Genomic DNA, 27,777 nt, shown 5'->3' with positions numbered 1-27,777 from the left:
AAAACAATGGAGGAAAAAAAGGAGTAAAGGAAAGAAGCACTGACAAGGAACATACAAGAGATGAATTAGCGATGACATTGACAACAATTACAAGCTATACATAAGAATAGAGGACATAACAACAGGAGAATACCAGGGAACAACAGAGCAAGAGACAGTTTTATTGAATAATAGGAAGAAATAAATAAGAACCGAAGGACACAGACGAGAGAACTGGCAGAAGACTGAGAGAGAGAGAATGAACTGCAGCTAGCAAGGGTGTTAGGGTTAGCGCATAAGAGAAAGATTGGAGGCAACAGAAAACCAAGATTGATGCAATTATGGAAACATTTAAAAAAATGGAAGCCTGAAGAAAAGTGGGAGAGATATATGTGGGATACAGGAAATTGAAATGGAAAAAGAGGAAGAAAGACAAGGATAAAATCTGAGATATTCAATATGTGGAATGGGGGGTGGACAGCATAGCATGCAGAGATCAATAGTGATTAAGTTGGGAGGGAGAAGTCATAGAGGTTATAAGCTGAGGCATATATCACTGGAAGAGACAATCTTACCAAGATGGCCACAGGGGGATCACTCATTACTCCCAGCCCATTTTAGAGATACTGCAGCCGTCAGCTCCACTGAGATATGAATCCTAATGAATTCTGATAATGGTTTCCAAATAGCAGAACCATCAGCAGTCAAATCACAGAATTCACCAGTCTGCTTTTGTTTGCTGTTCCCATATGGTCATGGTCAGTAACCCCTGCCAGGCCTCAGTGAATTTACTCAGTTTATCGCCTGTAAATAAATATGATGGTTAATGGCTCCAGCTGCCATCTTCTGCCAAACTCCACCTAACTCTCAGTTAATCCAGATATGGACAAGGACGTAAACATGATTGCTGGATTTTGGTTATCTTTAGAAACACACTAGGGTTAGAAGGTAAGAAAAAAAATAAGTCCTTAAATGCAAATCTTTAAAGTTACCATTGTAATAATAGTAATACACTGCTTGCTTTACCAGAATATGTACTCACTGGAAAAAAATAACTGATAGAAATTCAATACAAATGGCTTCATACTGTATTTATGAAGATAATTTGTAAGAAAAGCTTTCATGAAGACAGCATAGCTTCACTTTCAGCACTATGGACAGTTCAGCTGATCAAAGAGACACATATTCCTCTGATAAACACACACTGAAGCTGTTTTGCAAGCTAATTTCTCCCTGGTGTGATTCCACTGTCAGACGTGTCAAGTCTCAGTCTTTCTGTCTGTATCTGAGATTGGGGACCCAACACCACATGCAATATTCAACAGGACTGAACTGCAATTATAATCTGTATTCTGCAGATAAAAGGCCACGGAGAGAAAATGAGAGTGAAAGACAGCGTTAGCAGGTAATGATAAATGACTTTACCCTAAAGATGAATCTATACCCTTGGAACAATCACTCACTCTCACACATTGTATTTATACCCGTACAGAAATACACCTTCCAAAACATTCATTATACCCACCACAGTTCCCACAGACGCCTCTACTAGCCATCCATCATTTACAGCTGGAACCCATGGCACGTTTTGAAGATGGATGTGTCAATTTCAGCACATCTGAAAGCACAGATAAGGACACTACAATAGCCACATATGGCTTTTTTTATTTACCGGCTTAAAGTAAAAAAAAAAAAAAAAAAAGCCTTCGAAGCGATCACTATTAGGGCTTAGTTGTAAGAACGTTATCAAACACCATCCTCATGCTTCTGACATACAGGTTTAAAATATAAGTTATTACACACCAATCATGGATCTAATTAGACATGGTGCTATTTAGGACTTACACTTGCACACACACTCATACCTCCATACACTTTATGTATTAAAAAAATGACCAAGTACTGTGCTTTCCAAAAGTAGCTTTTAGCCTCACACACACACACACACACACACACACACACACACACACACACACACACACACACACAAACACACAAACACACACACACACTCCCTCTCTCTGGCTCACTCACACTAGGCAGTTGAGCTAGTTTGTGGCTAATTGGTTCTCCATTGATTGCTCTGGTTGGTCACTAAATTCAACCAATCAGTTTCCAGAGATTAGCCCTGCACTGTGACCATTCATCATGCTCCTGCGAAGCATCTTATCACACTTCTTTACTGTGCAAACAAAAAATAAATGTGACTGAAAACACTAATCTGTATTAAAGATTGAGACACAGTATGAAGAATCCACTTGGCTGTGAACATACAGCATATAACACATAAATACTCTCTCGTAAGCCTCTTCCTCAGCCTTTACTTTTCATACACCACACACAGCCAGGTAAAAACCAACTCACCTCTAAATCTCTCTTCACAGCAGCACACACTTCCTCACTACTGTGGATATGAAATATAAATTGTGGCAGATGAATAAAAGATGACAGTGGAGGCGGTGTGGAGGGACCTGTACTGTCACACATTACTAAAATCAAACCTGAGCTGGGATATCCTCTCTCATTCTCTCTCTCTCTCACCATGTTTATAGGGAAGTGCCAGCCAGCCTGGGGTATCTTACCGTTTGCTCAGATTCTATTTTTAGTCTCCAGCCCTCTGTCCAGGTCTGCCGTGTGGACAGTTAAAAAAGGTCCAGCTGATCAGTAGAATGCCAATTGCTAGAAGGTTTTTTTGTCAGGTTTCATCAACAGTGAGTGTTTGTGTGCTTTTGTGCATGCAGAAGAAGAACAGGAGCTCATGTGTGGATAATTTCTCAACCAAGAGGAATGACTTCCTGGTTTCCTTCCTGGTTGCCTAGAAATGTCAAAAGCTGCTGATCGGTAAAGTTTCTCATCTTTGACTAATGCCAACTTTTTCTGGATTGGACAGAGGGCTGAATTTAAGACAAACAACTGTGTGTGAGAATCACCTGGTCAATGTGGCGTTTGAGCAGAGTCAGTAGTAACACAGCAGATCTGGAGCTTACAGTATTACTGTTCTCAGTCCTGTCAGATCAGAGAGTAATCCCGCACAGCGCTGTGTAAACCTCCCTGACTCAGTTACGTCAGAAAAAAAAACATGTTGACAAAAACAACAGTTGTCATTCATTGTGAATGCAGAGGAAGATTAAGATGAATCACATCTGGCAGACAGAGAAAGATGTAGGGGAAAGGTGAGGACAGACGGAACAACAATGCAGAGTTACATCACAGGCAGATAGGAAAATTAACAATAGACTAAATATGATTTTATATTGTCACATTTTGTGGAAAAGTATGAACTAACGATGGTTTTTGTCACGGTCTTCAGATATATGTGCGATTGAGCCTGATGGACCCATCTGGTCCTTAGAGAGAAGCTCCAGGCAGATCTGAGTTTTAATGATCAGCCGCAAGAAACTCTGACCCCAAATGCATCCATCCCATTGCTTACACTCCAAGTTAGTCCAACAAATATAAACCTGCAGGGCAGAGGTTATTTTTAATGTAATGCCATCTGCTTCCTGTACAGATATCTTTCATATATTCATGTACTGATGTACTAATGGGCACTGCAGTGCTTTGTTATATTCTACTATTAACCCTGTATTATTGCTGAATGTGTGAGAGAGCAGTCCCTCAGTGAGTTACAGGGGGCACATTAAGGATTTCACTAATGCATATTTATTATGCACAGACAATTAAATGATCATAAATAAGTGAATTGAAAAATTGAAAAAAATTCATTTATTTAAATGAATGACCTAATATGTGGCATATAAAGCAGGTAGAGGAAAAGCAAATGAATGCAATACAAAATAGTGAATAAAAATGAATTAATACGTTTTTTTTATCAACTTTGAATGAGGACAGCTTTTCAAGATATCTTTACATAACAGCCTGGCATTGGGTAGTAACGAACAAACTGTTCAAATACTTTGTTTTCTCTTCAACTAACTGAAAAGGCTGCATAAAGGGTAAAATCATTAACTAAACCTAAAAAGCTGAAATCACTGGGCTGGTTTGATGCGACAGTAAGCCCAGCATCACAGAAATATGTTTAATAGGTTGGTGCAAAGCTTCAAATAGTTCGGCCTAAGGTCATGTGTCCACATAGCATTTGCATAAACTGCATATGGATTGTTTTTATAGCAACCATGATCCGTACATAGGCTGAACTGTTTTAAATAAAAATGCACTCTCATCTTTGCATGTACACATACCACACACACAGTGTATGTGAATCACCAAGCAGTGGGAGAGCACTGACACACACACACACACACACTCAGGGTTTTTTTAGGGCACAGGGCGGTGGCAAGCAGCAGTCAAAGGAGAGAGATGCCAGACAAATTAATGGTGAGGGCAGCTATGGCTCAGCCTGATGAGACAGTGATACAGTCTCTGTCTGTATGTGCGTGAAGAGACCAGGTTTAAAATGGGCAAAGAGGGGATGCACGTGATTATCAAAATAAGGCCTGTGCTGACATTTCCCCCCTGTGCCAATGGTAGCATAATAATGGAAAGAAAAGTGCATGAGAGGAAGAAAGCATGTGTATGTTTTGGTGATTTAGAGAAGTTATTGAGTGTGTGAGGGGCCACTGAGTGTACAGAATGGAAAACTGTGGGCCCCTTATGTCACTGTATGTGTGTGTTTAGTTTGTAGTACAGCCTACACAAACATGTTCCTACTCCAGACTGTTATTTATGTCCAACATGTCCACATCTCTCATTTACACACACACACATACAGCGGGGATCTGCAGCCTTTCATGCGATTCAATTACTCAAATTACTTTGCTTCAGTTATGGTCTGTTAACTTTTCCTGCAGGGAAATGACATATGTTTGCAAACATGCCAAGCACTGTACACATATCCACACACACACACTCAATCACAAAGGCATAAAAGACAGCTGGTCCACTGACCTGTGTCTAAGCCATGATCTCACATAACAGACACACATTAACACTTTCTCCAGAGTATGTGCCAGTAGGCACAGACATACTGATGAAACGGGATTAGATCATTTTCTTTATAGGTGGTGGTTGTAGCTCTGCTTGTGTACCTGTGCAGGACCAAACAGGGCTTACATACTAGTGACAAGCTTATCAGTAAAGGATCCTTGCTTTGTTTGTGTAGCATGGCCAGAGAGGGATCTACTGCAGTATTCTTAAACTGAACCAGGATAGGGGTTTTCAGTACTTCCCTTATCTTTAACTTGAATTAAACTATACAGATAAACAGTCCTCGTTAAGCCTTTGTTAGGACTCGATTCACAGCAGGACCAGCTAAAGAGGGGGAAATCTCATATACTGGCCTGATTTTTCTACAACACAGAATGGAGCTCATTAGTGGCAAGGTTTTCCAACACAACTAGCCAATGCTACCTTATTGTCACTTAATCTCCTGCTTTTGTGACTTCCATCCTCTTCATTGCCACCATATGGGCACATAACAACTCATCTTTGTCGGCGGTGCAACAAACAGCGGTGGCATCTCACATCCTGACAGTCTGATAAGGATGTCTTATGGTGTGTGTGTGTGTGTGTAGAGATGGACGGAAGAACGAAAAGAGGGAAAACAGCACACTAATCACTCTGAGGGGATTAACATACACACACACACGCACACAATCACAAACACAGCCCCCTGCTTTTCTCCACCTGCCATAGTTCAAGGGTGAGCTGATATCCTGCAGAAATGCATGTGTGTGTGTGTGTTTATTACTCGAGCGACTGCTTTTCACATGATTTATGAATGTGAGAAATCACTTCATCACATCAATTTGTATTTTATGCATGTGTGTGTGTGTGTCTGTGTGCATGAAATGGTTACTATAGTGTTGTCATAATATTGCTCGGTGCTAATGTTGCTCTCATACAGTAAAAAAAAAAAAAGGATTTAGAGTCGATGTAAGAAAATGGAGTGAGAGAGGTATGGTGAAGACTTGTCAGAGAGATTAGAACCATGTAGTGAGGTTTGCTAGTGCTGAATAAACAAAAAGCTATCAAGATGGTGAATTTGAAGGTGCAGGGAGGGTACAGAACTAGAGGCAGAAAGAGGTAAGTACCAGATAGACAGAGATAGGCATAAAAGACCTGCTGTTAATTCTTCAGATTTTACCACTACCAATATCTATCTCAATGGAGTGACGTCATTCTTGTGCTGGCAGGTTCTGTTACATTATTTTAGTGAAATATTCCTTAATATGAAATGGCTCAGTGCACTGAAAGCATTAAACAGGATGTGATTACTTGGAACATCTTTTTATGGGAAACATTTTCACCATACCTCATAGCTGGGTATCGCGTTTATGACTATCACAGATGCTCAGTGCCAAGCATCACATCAAAAGCAGAAGATCTTCCTGCGCGCTGCAGACTGAGTTAGTCAGCATTGATCTTTTCGTTTGCGGTCCATCCCGAGGAGTTTTTCTCCTTCGTACTCTCTAAAGAAAAACTGCTGCAGCAGGTTGTGTATTATATAAGGAACATGATTTGCAATGAAAATGTTGGTGCAGAGAGAGCAACAGAAATAACAAGAAGTTACTGTGAGGAAATAAGGTTTGGTACATCATATATAACTGAGGTAAAAACAAGTGATGGAAGAAGCAGGTAGAGACTCAATTTGCTGCAGTGAAGATCAGTAAACATAACAGACTCCTGACAAATCAACCCACATACAACCTGATCTGGGCTGTGAGACAATACAGCAGTCTAACCAGGAGACATTACTAAACCTACAGTGTGTTTATATGATTTTGGTCTGTACCTTGTTGATCATCAGAAGGCTAATTACATTTAATTACATTCAAGGAGCTCATGTAGGCACAGAATACTTGACAAAAACATATCAACATATAAAATATTAGCAAGGATACAAAATATGAATAATATAATGATTCTACAGACAAACAGAGATTTTATTTTATCAGAAAGAAATTTAATAAATCTGGAGTTTAATGTGTGTGTGTGTGCACGATGAGAGCCGTTAAGTAGGTCAGACAGTGTTCTGTTTACTTTTACGTTTGCACATGCTTTGCTAGGACGGATAGACACACACAACACAACAGCATCATGCTAAGCACTGTCACTTTTCTCCATAAAGATCTGCTGTCACTGGCTATGCAGCTGTGAGTTTTTCATAATTTTGTAGTTATGAAAGAGTTTATGTGCGCATCTGGTGAACACCCACTGCACCCTGAGAATTAGCATATTAGAGGTCAAATCCATAAAACACTAAGGAGGCTGGAGGGTGTTTGTGTGTCTGTGTGTGAGTGTGTGCCTTGATAACCCTTCCTGTGATACTGCCTGTGCTCTAAAGACTGTGCCTGCAGGAAACTGTGCAGGCGTGCGTGTCCATGATGCTTGCTCCCTAGTTGATGATACCCTTATTGCATCAGACATCCACACAAATTCATTCATAGGCATATGTGTACACAGCAAACTACAGATATAAAGACACTTTCCCAGTGGAATTCCTACCAGCTGTTAAAGTGACAGCGTGGGGCTTCACTCTGTTATTAGGGGCTTAGCTTATGGCTAACAGTAACCCTGTTTTCTCAGACATCAGCCCAGATATAATATATTAACACAGAAAACACACACTCTATTAAAACACTGATTCGAATGAGGAGTTGTGTATTTTTTTTAGAATTATTTGTTATTATTAGAGACTGTAAATGATGCTAAATAATGTGATGGACATTCTAATTCCCTCAGTTTTCATAGAATGCAACACACACACACGCACACAAGCGCGCACTCAGACGTCGCTGTAGGTAGATGCTATTAATATGTGGCTGAACCAGGACAGTGGAAGTGGGGAACGGAAGCAGGCCGGTATCCACTGGGAAACAGATCGCTGCCCCCATTTTAACCAGAATACTGCTGGGATTGTCAGTGGGAATGACCGGAGGGAATAGCAAATGGGAAGACCGCTCAGTCGCTGAGAAAATCTGTGACAGAAAAGGTATGGTTCCAGTCTAGCCACTCCTCTGTCATCTTCAGGGAAACTACAGCTCCAAGCTTAAGGTCACAAAAGAACAGACCCACATGGATCTGAGAATATTTACATTTACGAATTAAATGACGTAAAAAACACAGTGAACATAGATGCAAACTCAAATCAAATAGGGAAACAATGCTGTATGGTTAAAAGAAAAAAGTAAGGTGTTAAAAAACAGTTAAGATGAATGTGAGGAAAGGATGGACCTTATTTTGCTATAGAAAACACACCTGTTTCGCTGCACTTTCTTTCTCCCTGTGTACACATGTGTGTGTGCGTGAGATTGCATGTGTTATGACAGATGTCGTACCATGCTGCTTCCCAGCAGATGACGGGCTTAAAGTTCATTAGGAAGGCCTCTTGACATTCAGACTCTGATATAAGACACTTCTAAAACAGTGAGGACTGCTGGTAGAATAATAAACACAATCCCAAAAGCTGGCCATGACCTCGCATTCACCAAGGCTTGCTAAAAGCCACCTTAAAAGACCCACTGAATACACGTTGGCAACATTTTAATTTTTAAATGTCATCTTTGCAGTGTAAGAAGGATGAAGATAACTAAACTGTTTGTGTAACTACAGCTTGGAAGCACTCAATGCCTTACTTCATTCCAGTCGGCTATGTGTTTAGTAGAGTGGCATAGTAGAGGTATTACCATTACAAAAAACAGGAAAGAAGGAACACTTAGTTCACAAATTTATCTTGATATGAGTTAAATAGACCTGAGGGACAGTGAGAGAGACACACAGGTGTGTGTATTTAATGTTACCCTATGAACTTCATTGTAGTTAATGGGAGCAAGAGTGTAATTCATTCTGTAACCACCTGAGAGACCAGACAGGACCTTCTAACTGTGCATTATAATGAGCTCATAGTCCATGCACTCTTAAGTCAATGCAGCCATGAGCAGAGTGCCCCACTATCCTGGGACCTGAGCTCAATAAAACGTGAGTCAAGTTTACAGAACAGCAGAACCTTCTGATCCTGCTGTGCATTAGAAAAGGGGTTACAGCTTGCCTTCTCTATATATTTGACTGAAGATCTATGGTAGCAGAGATTTAGAATTCTATATTTATACTAGACTTTAGTAGCCCCTTTCCCCTTTGTGTCCACTAAACACAAAAATCACTTGAGTTCTTTAGGGTCAAACGTAATGTCTTGCATCTGCGGAGTACTCCCTGCTCTCTGCATACTTTCTGCTCAGAGTCTCCATACCGTACTATAGACAGTTTGAGGCTCTTCTTGTACATTCACTTTCTAGCATTTCTAATGCAATGTCTTTCCGTTTCCAGAGAATGCACTTAACATTAGAGCCTTCTTCTCTTTCCAAAGAATTAACCACAATGTTAAACTCACTGCCATCTCCACAAAGTCTACTCTGGAATTCAATAAACAGTAGAGCTTATAGAGCTGTGTCTAAGTTCAGGGGCTATGTTCTTCAGTCTGAAGACAGCACAAAGTGTTGTTAAATGGGTCATCACAGAACCATCTATTACCTCTCTTGCTACCAGAAACATTGTCTCTCCTGGGTTGTGAACCCAGTGTAGTGGTATGCTAAACAGTGAACCTTTCTGCTTTCTCTGCTAAACAATTAAACAATATATAGATTTACCATATCCTTGTATTGCACTAAACTTATCTGGGCTTGTGGACATCAAAATGTGTGGCGAGCCGTGATCGTATAGTGGTTAGTACTCTGCGTCGTGGCCGCAGCAACCCCGGTTCAAATCCGGGTCACGGCAGTCTCTTTCAACAATGTATATTTTACACAATTACACAAGAGAAGACAAAACTTCAATTAAAAATTTGAACAATATACCGTCTTTTGCAACCATTAGGCTACTCAACTTTATTTCTGATCTATGTTTATTATGTAACTCTGCATGCATCTGTCATGCATTCTATAAAACCATGCCTTCTGTTCCTTGTTGCAAGTCGGTTTCTTTTCATTCTCTGGTGAGTGAACAACAGCACACTCTGCATGTTGCTACTCTCTGTCAAACAATCACAGTGCAGTAGAGACCTGCAATCCATCATTGATTTTCACTTCAGATCCACTTCATATGTCCAGGAGAATTGAAGGAGCCTGCAGGGACAAGCGTGTAGATGTGATTTGGGATACATTTGATAAACCGAGTACCAATAGACGTGGTAATGCAAAGGCTTCAGTGTGTGAGTAGTTTTCTTCATTGCATGCACACTGGGCATTTGGTATAAAGCATATCATTGGGTTTGCACTCTCCTTTGCGAACAGCATCCTGAGATAATTTGTCACATCGCTAACCCTTCACTGCTGACATGGACTTAACCAATGTGTCGATTCGTTCCACTACACCTAGGCTTTGTTTTCTCCCCATTCCCTGAATGATTATGGATGCAGTTGCACCATTTTCCAGTGCTGTCACAGCACTCTGGAAACAAGGAATTTACATTACCAGTGATAACCTGAATATATTAACTTGGACTTGGTTAGGTTGAGTCCAGTTCAGTCTCTTTCATCTTTCATACTTCTAATCATGTGGATTCCCATGAGACCTACTTTGATTCAAGTTTCATTTCACTACACTATCTGCTATTAGAGTGGAAAACAGGGACAAAAGGAGCTCTGGTGTGTGTATGTGTGTACAGATAGTGAGTAATGTGGAGCAGTGCGCTGTGCCTGCTGCCGTCTCCGATAACCAATGATGGAGGAGAGACCTGATCGATAATAAACCACACACTCACACACACACACACGTGCACATATGCGTATGCATTCATACACACGCGCACAAGCTTTTCTTCACTGTTTGCTGCTCTCTACACAGAAATATGCACCCGTGCACATAAACATGCACACACATGCACACTGACCCCTGCAACTGCGTCTTTTTTTGAATGCTTGGGAATGGAAACATTCCTGTGAGACAGTCCCCAGAGAGAATAGGAAAGGCGAATGGAAAGCTAGGAAGAATGCTGGCAATATATAGAGGTCTAAGTGTGGCCTTTGCTCGTAGGCACTCAAGCAAAGGCTTTACAGGTTTATTTATGAACTTCCCCTTCACTTCCTCTTCCACCAGACACATCCAAAGTGGCCTTATTTCTGTCTCACCTCCTTCTTGTTTGTTTTCAAACATCTAACATTATTGGTCTTTTTTTCTGTCTATTCATGTCAGCACCAGTCTTAAAATAGAGAAGATATGGTGAACAAAAAAACTACTAGCATGCTAACACATCAAAGCACACACATACACAGGAAGAGCCAGTGGAAAGTAAAGCACTGCATCATTGTGTCTCTGTCCTGTGGCATGGTAAAGCAATAATCATAAGTCTTACTAATTAAATATTTCCATGGGGTTGTGGTGTACGGTATTGTGTGTGTGCTTGTGTTTTATGAGCGTCCTTTGTCAGTGAAGGTATTGAAGGGAGTGAAAGGTGAAGCCCACTTTTTCTGTTTAAGGAGACATAAATCTACACTTAATGTTACTGAAACAGAAAGAGGATGATTGAATGCATGGATAAATGAGGGGAGGATGGTGGGAAGAGGAGAAGGAGAGAGCGAGAGAGAGAGATAAAGCACGGGGAGAGAGAGAATGTTGACATTTTAGCAACCCGTAGTGGTGACATCCACAGGGATAAAAAAAAAAAGAAGCAGAGTCACTGTTGAAGCTTTGCTAGAAATTCATGTGGATGTTTCCCAAAAAAAGGAGGGCACCTAGCTGTGTAAACACCACTCATATGAGGATGAGCTGTTTGTTTAAAAAAGAAGCCCACAGCAACACGACAAGAAGATGAACTATCCTCACTGGACAATAACTTAAAAAATGTACTGTTATTAGCTTCTATTTCAGGGTTTTAGGTATGAATAGAATTGATTTAACTGATTTTTTTCCTGGTATTAAAAGATTTTTGTTGTACAACCTTGGCACATTTGTACATTGACAGTCGCTGCATAAAAACACCTATAAATTCATCCGAATGGAAAGTGAATGGGCAGTCACAGTGTGCAGGACACATTAAGACCCACAGGGACTGAACTAGCCATCCAGTAGCTGGTCCAGGATCAGTGCAGTGAACTGTGTGGTGTCTAATGAAGACTCGTCTCACATCAGCAGTTATCGCTGACCCCTTTCTCTTCCTCGCCTTCTCTCTTTCCCTGCCTCGCTCTCTCCAAGAAGGTCAGGGGTATCTATTGATCCACGATAAATTTTCCACTGTGAGACACTGTAGAAAGCTTAACAGTTTGTCACCAAGATCAGGATGCATCAGCAGAAATACATGTATGACACTGGTGCAACACAGCACAGGCACTTGAACACATAGTAGACAATGTCCGACACAACTTTAGCTAAAAAAAAAAAAAAAAAAAAAAAAAAAATACCACGTGAAATGAAACAAGTGATGTCATTTGGAGTTTCCAGAGATGCACAAGCCGCCAAGTCCAACACAACCTACTGGGAGAAATTATTTCAGACCCTGATAATCACAGCTTTAATTATATATTCTGCTCCCTCTTCCTTCATCCCTCCCTCTCTTTAGATCTGTCGATTCTTGGCTACAGTTTATGGCCAGACGTTTGTCACTTTGCCATCCTCCTCATGGCTTCCTCTCTCCCTCTCTCTCTCTTTCTGTGAAGCAATGGAAACAGGATTTTTCTGTTTGGTCTTTCTTTCCACTTCTTTTTCATTCGCTCGCCCCCACCTCTCTCGCTCTTATTCACCTTCCATACTTAATTTCTGACCAACTGAAGCATTTCTAACAGGCAGGTCTGTGCACACCATGTTTGCACGTGCATGAAACTACGCACAAAATTACATCAAAAGTGCACAAATGGCACAACAGGGACACTTGTACTGTATATTGTACATTCTGTTAGTGTGCACAAGCTTTTTAGTCTAAGCTCATGAAGTGCAAGTGTCTGAATGTGCATAGTCACTCTCAAGTATAAAACTCAATTATTAACATAGTGCAGAGCTTGACAGCACCATTACCATATACACAGCTGCCATGTTGAGAGACTCCAATTATGGGTAAAACTGGATATAGTTAATGCACTATATGACATAAATACTGTATGTTTTTAAGAATGTTTCAGTAAATGAATACTAATCTAAATCATTTGGGGCTTTATACATAAACTAATCTATATGGCTGTGTCTATACAGATATCAGATGACATATTAAGCACAGCCTCCATATTCAGTATATATCTCTAAGCTGTTGAAACAGTTTTTAAACTTAAATTGAAAAAAATAAAATAAAAAAAACAACAACTGGGGGAGCAACATGACGACATCTCATCTGTGCAGTCCAAAAACCTGAGCCATCCCAGAAATTACATCAGGTTTTGGAGAACTCAAGGGTGCTAATCCTCTGATAATCTGAACGAACAGACTGATTATAAGAGTGTTTTTCCATTAATGTTTGACTGAATCTGAAGTACCGCAGCCTGAGAGCGTTGGAAAAGAGAAGAGGAGGCTGGCAGTGAAGTCTGTGCTTGTGCTTGTGTGTGTGGGCCGATCATGAAAAGTTTGGTTATACTGTATATTCAGAGCAGAGGAGGCAGGAAGAGTGTGTAATGGGGGATTTTTTTTAAAGGCTTTAGGGTGACACAAAGCGACAGGCACACATACACACCTTTACTGTAAATGAGCCGACGAAAGATCTGACACATCTTCCCCAGTGCAGATAGACAATTCTAAATATTGCTGATTAGACTTGTCAAACAATGGGGGATGTAACACACACACATACACACACACAGGTCTGTGTCTAAACAGCAGGGCATGGCTAGTATCTGCTTGTCCCTGTTTGTTCTCTGTGTGACATACAACAGACAGAAGGGCAACTGTAGGCCAATCAGTGTGTGTGTGTCTGTGTGTCTGTGTGTGTGTGTGTGTATTAGTATGTTTGTGTCTAAACCATTTACGGCCCTGCATCACCTGCTGTCTGGCTGTCGCATGCTGTTCAGCTTGTTAGTATATAAGAAGAGAGACACATTGATCTCCACCTTTAAAAGGGGCTGCAGCTTTGATTGAGCAATTGATCAAATATTATAAGAGGTTATAACAACAAAGCCCTTCATGTGTTTTTCCATTGTATGTTTCCCATTAAAAATACTTATAGTGCTAAACTTAGAAGAGTTATTTTCTTTGCTGGGTACTGTCAGCAGGCCTTCCTGAACACTGATTCTTCCTCCCCTTCATTCACTTCTTTTAATACCCTTTGGTTTTTTCATCTTTTGTTGATGCAGTGGTTTTGTATTGATTGTCATTTACTCCCACTCGCTTGCAGAGTGGTGCCAACTCTGACTGCTTCAGGCTGGTTGTTTTTGAATCAAAATTTAAGACAAATTCTCACCCAGAACACACACACACACACAAACAAAAATGAACATCAGAGACTCCCACAAACTGCCTACACTGATCCACATGGAGCAGCAGTCCGGCCGACAAAGGAATATTTGATAAAAATAAAATGTCCGAGGGTGAAATGCAAAAAAGCGTGATGTTGAACATCAAGACTTTTCTGCCCACTCGTTTTTAATTTTGAAGACATTTCTGGGTCTTGTTTAATTTTTAACAGGAGTCCCTGCGTACCACTGATAGATACGCATAGAAACACACTGCAGTGAAAGTGCTAACTCTTAAACATGCTGGTGTTTTATTTCAGAGGCTTTAACTGAACTGTTTAAAAACACTAATCATTTTGAAACATGGCCTTCCTCCTTAGATTGTCTCAGTATCACAAAATCCATTGCTGAAACGACACAAGACATGAGGAGATGGGTATTCTTTTGCAATCCTTTTTTTAAGGTATAAAGAGACTCAGGTTTGACTTTGTCCTTAGAAACAGGTGGCTCCTGAAATGGGACACAACCGCAGGCTGCTGGCATCATCTCCAGTCACAAAATAACAAATTGTCCCTCTCTAACAGTGGTAGGTCAAAGAAAAGAATCCTAAAATAACCCTTCTTATGTTCACTATGTGTGTAATCAGACAAAGACTGCTTCTTTTAATAAAGAGAGCTGTCCACTATCACCAACATTAGCAGATTTTATGAAGTAATGTTTGCATCAAAGGTCTTACAATAAGTTTTTCACTGCCTTTGCAAACAGTAGCTCAATGGCAGTATATGAACTGCATGCACAGAACAGAGAGGGACCTACAACACTCCACAGTTGAACTTTAACTGCCACCGTGGCCTCTGCTTTAATGTAAATGTAGGTCAAATTTATAATGAGTCAGTGGACAATCACTTACAGATTAGTTTTATTCGGTCAGAGAAGCAGAACTGCATGTCTCTGAAAGTCAGTACAACAGAGAAACACAGAGAAAAAGTTCAAAGAGATCGCATAAAAAAGAGCTGAGAGTGATGAAAGACTTAAAGTATCCCTGAGAGAAAGTTAAAATGAGGGTGAAAGTGTGATAGAAGAGGACATATGAGAGAAAGAAAGAGAGAGAGAATGAGAAGAAGGAGAGCCGGAGGCCTTACTCTCCCTCCCTCTCTCTCTCTCTCTCGTCCTCTGCAGCATCATGGGAGTCAGTGTGCTACATTGGAAACAGGATCAGCCTACATCCACCACTGGCCTGACTATGTTACAATTCTACTGCTGCTCAGCTATGCATTTCTTAAAGGACTAATCCATCAACAGTGTGATTTTAGTAAATGGTGAAGCAACACAACACTTTGTAGACACGAGAAAAGCTTTTGCAACTGTTGCTTGACTTGGCAGAAGCAGACAAGTCTTTCTATCACAAGCGGGCTTTCAGCACTCCCTTTAATAGGTGTCAGAATATGCTGCAGCTGGCACACCTATCAGAAGCTGAGGCCATGCTGCTCTCCTGTAAGAAGGTCAGAAGCTTCCCTTCAGGTAAAGAGATAATCTGTTTCAGGTGGAGGAGGTAGGCAGGGTGTAGCGATCAGTGGCGCGATCAGTGTGCTGATTCCCATGAGCCATCAGGCAAAGCTCTTGTCTATGGCCTTGAACTTTGATTAATGATGACAAAGAACAAGGAATTCTTCACACTCTGTAACTCCTGGAGGGGCTCAGAGTACAGTAGATCTGCTGCTAGGATGGTTTGGATGCTCCCTGGGTGCTTCCTTCTGGAGGTTTACCAGGCACAGCCAGCTGGGTCGTGGTGGCTCCAGGGCTGATTTAAGACTCAGTGTAGGGCTTATCTCCCAGCTGGCTTGGGATCGGCTGGGGATCCTGCAGGAGCTGGTGGAAACAGTAGGAAACAGAGAGGCTTCTGTTCCTGTGGTTGCTACCATGTCTTTGAAGGACTAAGTTGAAATGAATAAGTTTTAAAAAAACGACCAAGCATGAAATCTGATTTTACTGTACTGATGAGCAAAAGCTGAGTAAACAAAGATGCTGCAACAGTCAACACTACATTGTCTCTAGCTCCAAATGGCACCAAATAGTTCTCAAACAACAAATTCCCTCCCTGGAAATCAATCCAGATTTCATTGTGTGTGTTTGTAGCTGATGCTGCTCTATCACAAGATTAAAGGCAGCTCTCTATAGCAAGGGACTTTAATAGTACACACAGTTCATATTTTTCCTATCAAGACAAAAGAGCACAAACAGTCACAATGCCATCCACTGATCACACAGAGCCAAAGTCCTGGTCTTGCTTGAAAGCGTGTTGCTGTGCTAGACTCACATGTCTACTGTGCAACAGCCACTATTTAAACAACAGATTGTTCAGAAACTAGCAGTAAAACAGCTAAACGTCAGTTTAGTCACAAGACAAACACACTTAATAAACACATAATCTGTCAGCGTTGAATGAAGTGGATCACTTCAAACATTTTCATCATTCAGCTTAGCCACACTTGATAAGCCTGTTCTGACGAGCCCTGCGATTAACCTGCATGTCCTCAACAACAACCATTAATTTTAGGGTCAAGTGACAAAAATGTGTGTGTGTGTGAGAGAGAGAGAGAGCACATGAAGTATGAAGCAGGCATGAGGGCATTTCTCATTGTCAGTATCTTAAGTCGTAAATCTTTAAACACACACACATGCAGGCCCTCTCCTCACTGACAGTCCCTTCATCCAATCATGGCTCGCCAGGGAAATGCTTGTCACCAAGGAGACAGGCAGCAGGGCCACCAGGGCATTGTGGGATAGCTCAGTCCTCCAACATATAGACAACCTGCCACTGCTGATAGATGAGAGAGTGGATTTATGTGCCTCTCTCTTTCTCTCTCTCTCTCTCTGTCTTTTCATTTTATTCAAGTTTTAATGACTGCCTTCTGGCTTGTCTGTTATTCTTCTCAGTATTAGAGCTTATGCAAAAATAAACTTATGTATGAGCAAGACATAAAACCACAGATACGATTCAATATTGCATGACTTACGTCTGGAAGTGTAGAAAGGTTTGAATTGTCACATTTTGATGTCTATTTTTACTCAAAAGGCAGCAGATTATTCCATAGTTTCCTGTGATTATATAATAGGTGAGGTAGGTTTTTCTGCTTTAAGAGCTGCTAACGCTAAAAGAATTTCATTATTCTGCATTTCCATGGAGAATTTTGGTTAAGATCTCACTGCCATTTTGAAGGTTTTCCACCATGACCAAAAAAAGTGTGTTTTTGTAATTAGTTGTGGTATGAAAACCTTTAAAATGACTTTGAATAGTGGAGCAAAGCCTTAAATGCCAGCAGCTTCTCCTCCATTTCTCTTCTCAGGGGTCATTTATTATCTGTAAACTCACTTCAACCTCATTCTTCTTAATCAGGTGAGATGCCTCATCAGGTCAGGTACCATTCCTCTTGTTAAAAGGCCTGTAATTAGTCTTAACAAACTAAACACACTTACAGACACACATGCCTTCTCATACAGTAACTACAGAGGAAAAAAACACTGCATGAGCAGTCATATAATTAGTTGATGAACACTGAGAGCAGTAAGTGGTTTCTCTCATTAACATATCAAGCAACATTTTGCTGGTGCTGGTGAAAACATAGCACTAGGCATTTTATTCTGTACATGGAAAGTCCACCAAGCTTACAGAATGTGCTGTGGATCTGTATCTGTATCACTTTATCACAATTTGGCTGGTCACAAAAAGTCTGCAAACAGAAGGTGGGTTACTTTGGCTCTTTACAGTCTTCTACCTCAGAGGGGGAAACTGCAGGTAGGTAGTCACATTAGAATGCTTTTATCTACATGAACACGGAACATTTCCATAACATCCTTTAATATTTTAGGTGGCCTGTCCCACACTCCCATTTAAGGAGCACAGGTGTTCTAATGCACAAAATGCTTTTTGCAATGGAAATTCAAATCTCCTGAGATGCTGTTTGTGTGTGGTTGGTGGTCTCTAGAGGAGAAGCATTCCATTTGCCACAGTTTATAGTTTTTCCAATATGCTCACAAAAGATCCCAATATAAATCGGGGTGATTTGTTTTGGCAACAGTGATTACCATTTCTCCCCAGTGGCAGATGATTTGAGAAGTACCACTTAATTAACATACCAGATCTGTTACTCTTATGAGTGTTGTGCGGTCTACAGTATCACTAAGTCTCAGTGCAGAGGTTGAACACCCAGATGTAAGATCACCAGTATTATACACAGGTCAAATGATAAACTGGGGGCCTTAGACCTGGGTTCAATTCCTATGGCACACTACTACACAGTGGTAGATTGTAATGGCTCTGTGAAATACGGGAACATCAAGGTAGTCCTCACACACACACACCTAATCCCTCCACGGAATCTATGAAAGCTGGAAGGGAATTCCCAGCTGGAATTTCTGAGTTACATACTTATCTCGGGATCGCGGGAGAACTCGGTGGGGTCGGATCCCAAAGGATCCAAACTGACATGAAGAGCTATGTATAATTTATCTGTTGCATTAGTACACATGCATATTAATAATATATACACATAATCATAGAGGACAAGTCTGCCTCACATACACATACTGTATGTCAGGTCAGTGTTTCAGCCACTATTTTGCAATTATTCCAAGACAGTCAGGAACAAAAAAAAAGGTACAGACAAAGCAACATCCACTGTATCTCTTTCACACACACACAAGGTTTTTGTACACTTCACGGTTTGAAGACCAGCTAGGGGGCAACAGCAATGACAGAAAAACACTGTCAGTGCCACATCATAACACACAGATGTGACACACAACACAGTGGCCAAAGGTCTCGAAATGACACAATGGTTATATTCATTCCTGTGTGCCTGGCTGTATGCTGTCTCTTAAAGTTATAACAAGAAAAGGAATGGTCCAGAGGACATATAGTGGTTTCCCTTGTTCAGCCATGCATTGTTTAGCTTAGCATAAAGACCCTCCATATGCCCAGGAGTCAAGTCTACACACACAGGCTGCATTTCATTCTTTCACTCTCAGGCCAGATGTCTTTCTGGTGTAATTCTTATACATTTGAAAGAACCATAATCTTTGCATGACTAGTACCTTATACAGTCTTGAATGCTGTGCCTGGCCAGTTCTTAAAAAAACAGGAAGGCAGAGTGGACGGAAGAAGTAGTAGTCCAAATTCTTCACAGCAATTCACATCTGTTGAGTCAGAGTGTAACTGAGGTCAGCAGACATTTTGGCAGTAATCCAACGGCTTATTTGACCCTCACCCACCCACTGAACACACTCACATCTCGTCACTCTATGCTCTTTCCATAAGAGGGGTTTATTAGATTGGAAAATTTGGTAGAACCAAAAGATCATTCTTCAGTTCATGAAGTCTTTTTTTTCCAGATAAAGCACTACTGTAGGTAGTTTGGAGCCTGCAGCAGCCAGATTGTGTTGTTGTGTGCAGTGGGACAGAGTGCCCGGAATCTGACTCATGCAAGGCTGCGGGTAATGTGAAGAGAAGCTCCTGTACACCTACATGCCTTTGCAATGTGTGTAGAAGAAAAAGAAGGGGAAAAAAAACAGGACAGGATCTCTATGCTGTTCAATCAAAAGTTCAAGGTTGGGATATTTATGAGTGATGGGCAAACTTCTGGGAAAAAGCCATAAAAGAGAAGATAGGGACGTTGTGACTGATCTGTGTATCCAGAGGACTGTCCGAGCCAGTGACTAAGCACCACATCCAGACATTGTCCCAGCCAAACTAGGGCATCAAGACATCATAGATTACATGGGAAATTCATCTAGGGGCATGACAAGGCTTTTCCATCCTCTAGGAATATTACTTCTTAAACCCGCAATCCAGGATTGATGTATAACACATTTTCTGCCAAACCATAACAGTGTTGGTGTTTCTTAGACAAATGCAGACCCTGTCGATCTCCCAGAGGGCATGGAAATGGCACTGTGCTCCAACAGCAAACTGGGGCTTAAAATCTGAAAAGGTAACACAATAACTGATGTTTTTGGTTCCCTGCTGCTTTAAAAATCTCTAAGCTTTCTCCTCCTCTTTATTTAAATCCCACTCTTGACTGAAGTAGATTTAATAGCTGAAATTAATCAAAGATCAGAGCCTGGATTCTCCTGATCAGCCTGTTTCAATGAGGAGAGCATGTGGATGTAATATATTTAGAGCTTTGAACACTACAGAAAGACAGGGAGGGAGAAAGAGATGAAAAAGAGAGACAGATGAATTGGTATCTGATCTCTGTAAGCCCAGGATTCTGCACACTGGAGCTTGTACAGATTAGCTCACACTGCAGCTGCTGCAGCAGGAGTGTGTATGTGTGTTACTGTATGTTCAGCACTGCACTTAACCAGGGAGCATGATGTGTGTCTTTTTCTCGATGCAGCGAGCAGTGCTGCTCAGAAGAGCAGGGATTGTGTGTGTGTGACTGTCCCCAGTGTGACTGCTATCACATTCCAGCTAAGCTGCAGGCAAGACTCACTCACTTGCATCAAATCCATTGCAGTGATATGGGCCACTAAGCACCACAAATCAGTTTAACTTGGTTATCACTGCTCTCAGCTCACCCTACAGTGTGCCCTCTCTGTTCACCTGAATCGCATTTCTCCTCCACGTACTGTATCCACAGAAACGTGCCACAGAGGGTTTTTATCTGTGTGATGTCCACTAGGTGCAGCACTGCAGAATGGATGGTATTTCACTTGAGATTTACAGAAACCTGTGATTATGCAGGCTCCATGAGATTTGCATGCAAAATGCACCATCCAGGAGAAAAGCAGAAGCTTTGCACTGATAGAAATGTATTATCTTACATTATAATCTCTCATCCTGTGATTTTGGAACATCCTAAAAAAAAAAGACTTGATCCATGCAAATCATTTAAAGACCTCCGCATGAGCAGGTGCATTACTCAGTCACTTCAAACGCATGATAAAGTCAACACTTTTCCCACATAACAATAACTAAAAATTACAGACTTAAAAAGTATCAAGTGATTAAGGTTGAATTAGATAGATTTAGATATAAATAAAATAAATGCTTCATGTCACAGTTTACCATACTGATGGCTTAATATAGCAAAACATTTTGACTTTCCACTCTGTCGCTCATTAGCACTGCTGTGTTTTTCTCTACTGGGCTCATTTGCAGAATGTTCCTTCAGGACCCTGAGCAAACAATGAGACAAAGAGGTTTTATTTCATTTGAATAATGAGAGAGAAAAAAACAACAATTTACACCAACATGCTTGCAATTCACATGTGGAGCACTCTGCTGGAACCTATGTGGAAGATGATGATGAAAGGGGTTGTTGACAACACACCCTCCCACATTCATACCTCTTATTCAAGGATGTGACCTGGCAACCATTCAAAGGCAAATCCACTCCTTAAAGGCCACTGGCAACACATGATATCATTTACCCAATCAACCCTGAAAGTGTTAAAAATTCATACATTTCTTTTGTGTTTATGGTAATGACATTATAATCATGTGTTTTTGAGCAGTACCTTTCCACCCACATGCTGTAAGGGCTGTTAACATAAGCTACCACTGATGTCTGCAGCCAAACACTTTACATCATCTACCACATCTGCACCACTATCAGAAGTCCAGTGTGGGCAAACATAGTCAAATCCTTTTTTGGAAAAGTTCCCCATGTTGCTAACTGACCAGAACTATGCTGGCTATGTTAACATGCTGTAAACAGAAAATGGTCACATGGGAGCCTAAAGAGAGAGGCGAGAAGAAAAAAAAAATGAGATATGCTCTCAGGGAGGGTTAAGAAACACTTAGAGACACTCCATCACCTGGACGACACGAGAGTTGTTATAGCAAAGACAGGAGATGTGTTCAAATGCAGACAGAGCAGAATTCCATCAGCCCCCATATGTGATTATACAGCAGAGGATTTATATTACGTGCTGCTGGAGCTCATGTCTCTCTTTGTCTCAATGTAAGGAAAGAAGTGAGGCTTAGAGGTAGATTCATAATGATTAATCCTCTTAGAACCATGAACAATGCACAATGTCATGGCAATGCATCCAGTAATTATATTTATCTTTATCTTTGTGGAGGTCAAAGAATCATCTGAGACATTGTCATTTTTTCCTCTGGGGACCATGAATGGTGCCATGTGCCTGATATTACAAGTCTGGACCAAATTGATGGATGGATCTTTCTTTGGCTGCTTGATGCTCATGCAGATTGTAAGATCCAGCCTATCTTCACCAGGAAAAAAACAGCAGTGATCAAATCTTTTAAAGCTAATCTGCTTTTCTGTTTTTAGTGTTTGTCAGTGTTTACAGTTGTTCTGGGCATCATTAGAAATCAACCTATTCTGCCATTAGTCTGAGGATATGCTGGTGAGCACACCTCACTAACCTCAAGCTGCACACTTATGGTTGATGCACAGTGGTGTGGGCCAATCAGTGTGAGAGATTGGGGAGCAGAGGATAAGTCGAGGATGAGAGGTAGAAGCTAAAAGAGGCTAATGTTTGATCATGCAGGCTCTGTGGTTGGATTGAAGGGTAATGTTTTTGCCTTTGTATCTCAGTGTAGACTCTTACTCCCTTGTTAGTTTTTCCGTTGTTCTCCTTCTACTTGTTCTTCCATTCATTTATCTACAGTCTTTCCTTTATTGGTAAACTTTTTCTCTGCATCCATTGATTCCTCCCTCACTTTTCTGTCCTCTCTGTGCAGCCCAATAAGTGGCAGACCAAAAGAGCGAGATAGAAAGAGAGGCCTATCAGAGCGTGAAATAGTCAGAGCTTTTACTACAACTGGCAGTGTTTGACCGCATACTGCACCAGCTATTGCTGCGGTTACCCGCAGCAACACCGCACTAATAGAACGGCATGCTGAGGGAAAAAAAGACACAGAGAGAGAGGAACAAGTAAAGCCGGTGTGTTCTGCATGCGGAGCAGGTGCTAATGGGCAAATTAAAACCATGCTTGGACTCACACAGACACACAATTTGTTTGCAGAAAATACTGTCTTCCTAAAAACCCACATATAGCCTCATGTATCTTAATCCATAAACACACACAAACAAGCGTACACACACACAACTAAGCAGTGAAAGCATTGGACTGAGACCAGCCTACATGAAAACCATGACTGTACTTCAAAAATGACTTTATAATATTTGAGTTGCATGACAGACGACAGATGTGCGCATGCTTTGGGCACTTTTTTCCCCTCATTAAACAACTCAAAAAAACTTTTTTTTCCCCCTCATACAGGTGATGCTATCCCCACGCACTCTGAATAATCAGGAACATTTAGGATGATCCCCCTTGGCAAGTTTGTTTCCTGTTTTCCTAACACACAAGCTCCTGCTCACACCTGTGTCTTTATAATACAAAAAATAACCAAAGCCCAATTTCATATACATACAGACATAGACACCTATCTGGCAGCCTTCCTGCCTCTGTGGTGCCTCTGTGACTAACATGTAGGATAAATAACCCAGTGAGAATCAGTTCCAATATCACAGGGCCCTGCTCGCCAAAAAATTAACATCAGGATAATAGCATTAGCCTGCTCATAGTCATCCATTAAAACTACTCAGGGCAGACAGGCAGACAGGCCAGGGAATACACCAGCACTCTGATTAAAGCTCTTTTTTTTGTATAAATACGTGCCAAGCAGATATGGGGATGCCACAGGTTGAAATATGGCTCATCTCTGCCTCATCATCAAATTAGTCCCAATTAAATATGTACAGAACATCCAGTTACAGGGGAATGCAAGGTTAGGTATGGTAGGTGCCAGGGGAGTTATCATTTTAACACAAAAGCGAGTAAAAAAAAGACCATCTGAGAACTGTCGGACTGTTTAATGAACAGAAATCTGCAACAAAAAATAAGTTAAATGTGTCAGATGTGCCACGGTGCAGAGGCAGATAATCAGTCTGGTATGGTTAGATGAATCAAAGCAGAATCCGTCCTTGAAGTTGGTTCCCCACGTTGTTTCGGGGAATAATTCATCAAGACTCACAACCTTCTTCAAATCCTTGATGTTAAAAAAAAAAGAAAACAAACCGACATGGAGTGTATGTTGGTGTGATCAAATGCAGCCTTGTCAGTTTGGTTCTCTTTGAAAACCTCCCAGAGAGTTACTGTATATTTTACTATACTTTCTTTGCATGATACAACTGAAAATATTTACATACACACAAATATACAAAAATGAATGAACCTACTTACACTGAACAGTAGAGAGCTACAGTAGAAATGACCTCAGCATGATCTTGGCCTCTGTCCACCAAACTCTACTCAGGCCATCCTTGAGTTCAAGTGAATATAACCTGCCTATACAGTACATGTGATTAAGGAGTAATGTGAGCCATCACTGGGTGATGGGTGTGGCTGCTACCGCGCTCGAATGTGCTGCAGGGCTGAATTAGGAATAGGAGATGTGACACAATCAGTCACTAAAATCTTGACTTGGTCAGGGGTATTAAGAAAAAGAAAGTTATGATAATTAATTTTTTCCTCTGGGTGGTGTTGCCTAAATCTTTTGTTGAACAAATGGCATCACTTCCTGTGTCCTAGAGCGAGGAACGCTCAGATTCATGACCTGTGTGTTGCAGTGCATCGCAGACTCCTCCAGATTTCTTTACTGCAAAATGACTTGTGTCATCTTGTTCACACTGATAGATCCAAATGCAAATAATTAACACAATCAGAAGGCACATCTGGCAGCAGTAAGAAGAAATGATGAGAAAATATAGCTTCCCATCTGGTCTCTCCCTCTACTCCTCAGACCACCCTCTTCCCCATCGTACCCATGTCTTTTATCACACTCTCCTTCTGCGTCTCTTCTCTGTTTGTCTGTCTCTTTCTCCATCTCTCTCTCTCTCCATCCCAGTAGTTGCCAAGGCGATAGTGTTTTGTGGAGGCAGCTGGTTAGGGCTCATTTGTCAAGCTGCTGACCTGCCCTCCCTCCTTCTCTTCCTCTTTTTTTCCCCCTCTATTATTCAATGTACTAAAAAAGCCAGAAGAGGCTTATTGTAACACCTCCCAAACAATCATTCAGTACAACTGTGAACGGCACATTTCAGCGCCGCCCCTCATTATGTTTATGGGAATGTCCATTTAAAATGAAAGGATAAATTAATCTTTCAGTTCGAGGCAATAGGCTGGCAACAATTTAGTGCTTGGTACAGTAAATAAAGCAACTGCTTCTCAACTCGCATAATGATCTTGACAAGGGATTTTCAAACATTGATTGCACTCTCCTTCATGAGGAAAAATTGTGGCAGGCTGCCCGAGATAAAAGCTGACTTCTGTGGAAAAGTAGGGTGAGAAAATGCCAAGACATTGTGTCAGTGTGTTGAGACTCTCCCCTCTCCCACATGCTTACTACACTTAACCCTTTCACATGACTGTGGCTATCATTTTAATCATCCACTAGATGTGCCTATCCTTTTTATCAGCCAATATTAAGTTTCTAAAACTTAACATGTATTGAAATGAGATAGGAAAATTAGTTAATGTTCAAAATTTGCTTGAACTGACTCCTCATGTTGTTAAAACAGACAGCATTCCTGCTCTGCAAAATGCACCCCCACCCCAGCACACACACACACACTAACAGGTGTGAGTCTCCTGCCTTAAGAGATGTCATAACAATGATCTCTGTAACGTGAGAACACAACCTTCACACCCCATATAGCACAGCCTGTGTGTAAACCTATGGAGGACAAACCTTCCAGCAGATATTATTTCACAGGTTGCTTCAATGCTCGCAGAAGAATTTATGAAAACAACAGGAAATTTAAATGCTCCACAGGTAGAGCAAACACACAATTTAATCATCAGTCCTTCGTAAGAGAAAAAAATGCTGTCCTCCCACAACACTTGTTATCATCCTCCTCTAATTAATTCTGCATTTTTTTTTACTAATGATCTTGCTGCCACAGAAGGATGTACATGCGTGTGACCTACAAACCTCATCAAGCCTCATTACCACGTAATGCCTCGCTGATATGAGTGAATAAACCGGTACTCAAGTGTCATGTCTTTATTCTGCTAGCAATGAACCAGAAACAAAAAAAATGGATACATATTGTGCAAATAATTAATATTGTAAATTGATTACCAGTACTCAAAATTGCTAGCAGTATATTAACTCTGATGAATGTAAATACTTTAATTTTAGGAGCAAACACAATGGATATATAAAAACCCTCCTTTGTCCAACTACTACTACTAAAAAAGCATACACTCATGCGTAACAAAAAATGTATGATTCCACATCCCATATTCCTATAGCTCCTAAGCATACATCTCAAAAGGCCAATCTGTGCTGGTTATTGGAGTGTGAAGTCCCAGTCTGCTCACTGTGTGTGTGCATGTGTGTGTATGTCTTCTACTGTGTGCAGGAGGGAACCTAATTTGATTCTCAACCATACCATGTTTCTCCACTGGCTGTCTGTTTATGGAAATTGCATAATTAGTTTATGTGTTTACATGTGTGTTTGTGTGTCTTCAGTAACTCACAGGGTCAAAAAGTGACTTTCTATCAAAACAAATGCATGTGTGATGTTGCCTATGCTGCGTTCCTGCATGAGTGTGTGTATATCCAGTGTGCGTGCAGTGTGTGTGCAGTGTGTGTGTGTGTGTTTGTGTTTCCGTACCTGTGCGAGTATGCATGTGTGTCTGAATTTGTGCGTCCACCTGCATGCTCCATTTTTCTCATCTCTTTGACCTTAATGTGTGAAACAACTGCTCATTCCCCCAGAAACACTGCTTCATTGAAAACTAATGGACCACAGTGTGTTTTTTTTTGTTCCTAATCTACTGTACATTTTATCGGCCAATACGAGACTGAAAATATTCAACCTGGCTGTTCTCTTTATTATCTAAAAATAGTAAGTGAAAAAAGTAAAATTGCTGGCCCATTTAGTATGAAATGGTCTGCTAATTCCACCAGGAACATCCTTAATAAAAATAGAGCCACTTAGGGTGCTCTGGATAAAACTGCCCATCATATGACAGATATGATGGTAATAGATTGTTTTCTTTTTTACTATACACCTTAATACACCCTCTAATTGTGCTTAGTCCCCTAGTAGGTTTGTCTGGCAGCAGGTTTCATGTGGGTGAAATAACACCACCTGTTTCCAGCCAAGTTGACCTCATTATAGTAGTTTCAGATGAACTCAAAAAGGCCTTTTCCAAACAAAAGCATCCAAAACATGAATTCATCCACACACAAGCACTTTTAGGTCTCTGAAAACAGACTTCTTGAAGGTATGAACTCCTCAGGTGTTTTTGGATTTTAATGGGTTTGTCTACCAGTATCTGTTTACATGGGACGATGTTGTGCTGTGGCAGGTATGGCCAACAGGATTTACAATTTGTTATGGAATACATATTGAAGATCACTGTTACACAGAAGCATTCCAGGCCTCTGATTCACTCACATTTAACAGTTTTAAGGGTTAAGGTTGGT

At 40.9% G+C, this 27,777-nt stretch overlaps 1 protein-coding gene and 1 non-coding gene across 3 annotated transcripts in view; one reads left to right on the top strand and one right to left on the bottom strand.

The window, feature by feature from the left end:
* slc8a1b (solute carrier family 8 member 1b) overlaps positions 1 to 27,777 on the bottom strand; it is a 98,810-nt gene that overhangs the window by 53,939 nt on the left and 17,094 nt on the right. The gene's annotated exons all lie outside the window — the stretch shown is intronic.
* Positions 9,643 to 9,714, top strand: trnah-gug (transfer RNA histidin (anticodon GUG)). The gene has a single exon. It is a non-coding gene; the product is annotated as a tRNA-His (tRNA).

This window comes from Parambassis ranga, chromosome 15 (genome assembly GCF_900634625.1).
Source record: "Parambassis ranga chromosome 15, fParRan2.1, whole genome shotgun sequence".
NCBI lineage: Eukaryota > Metazoa > Chordata > Actinopteri > Ambassidae > Parambassis > Parambassis ranga.
The sequence above is the reverse complement of the archived record's forward strand: the minus strand, read 5'-3'. Positions and strand labels throughout refer to the sequence as shown.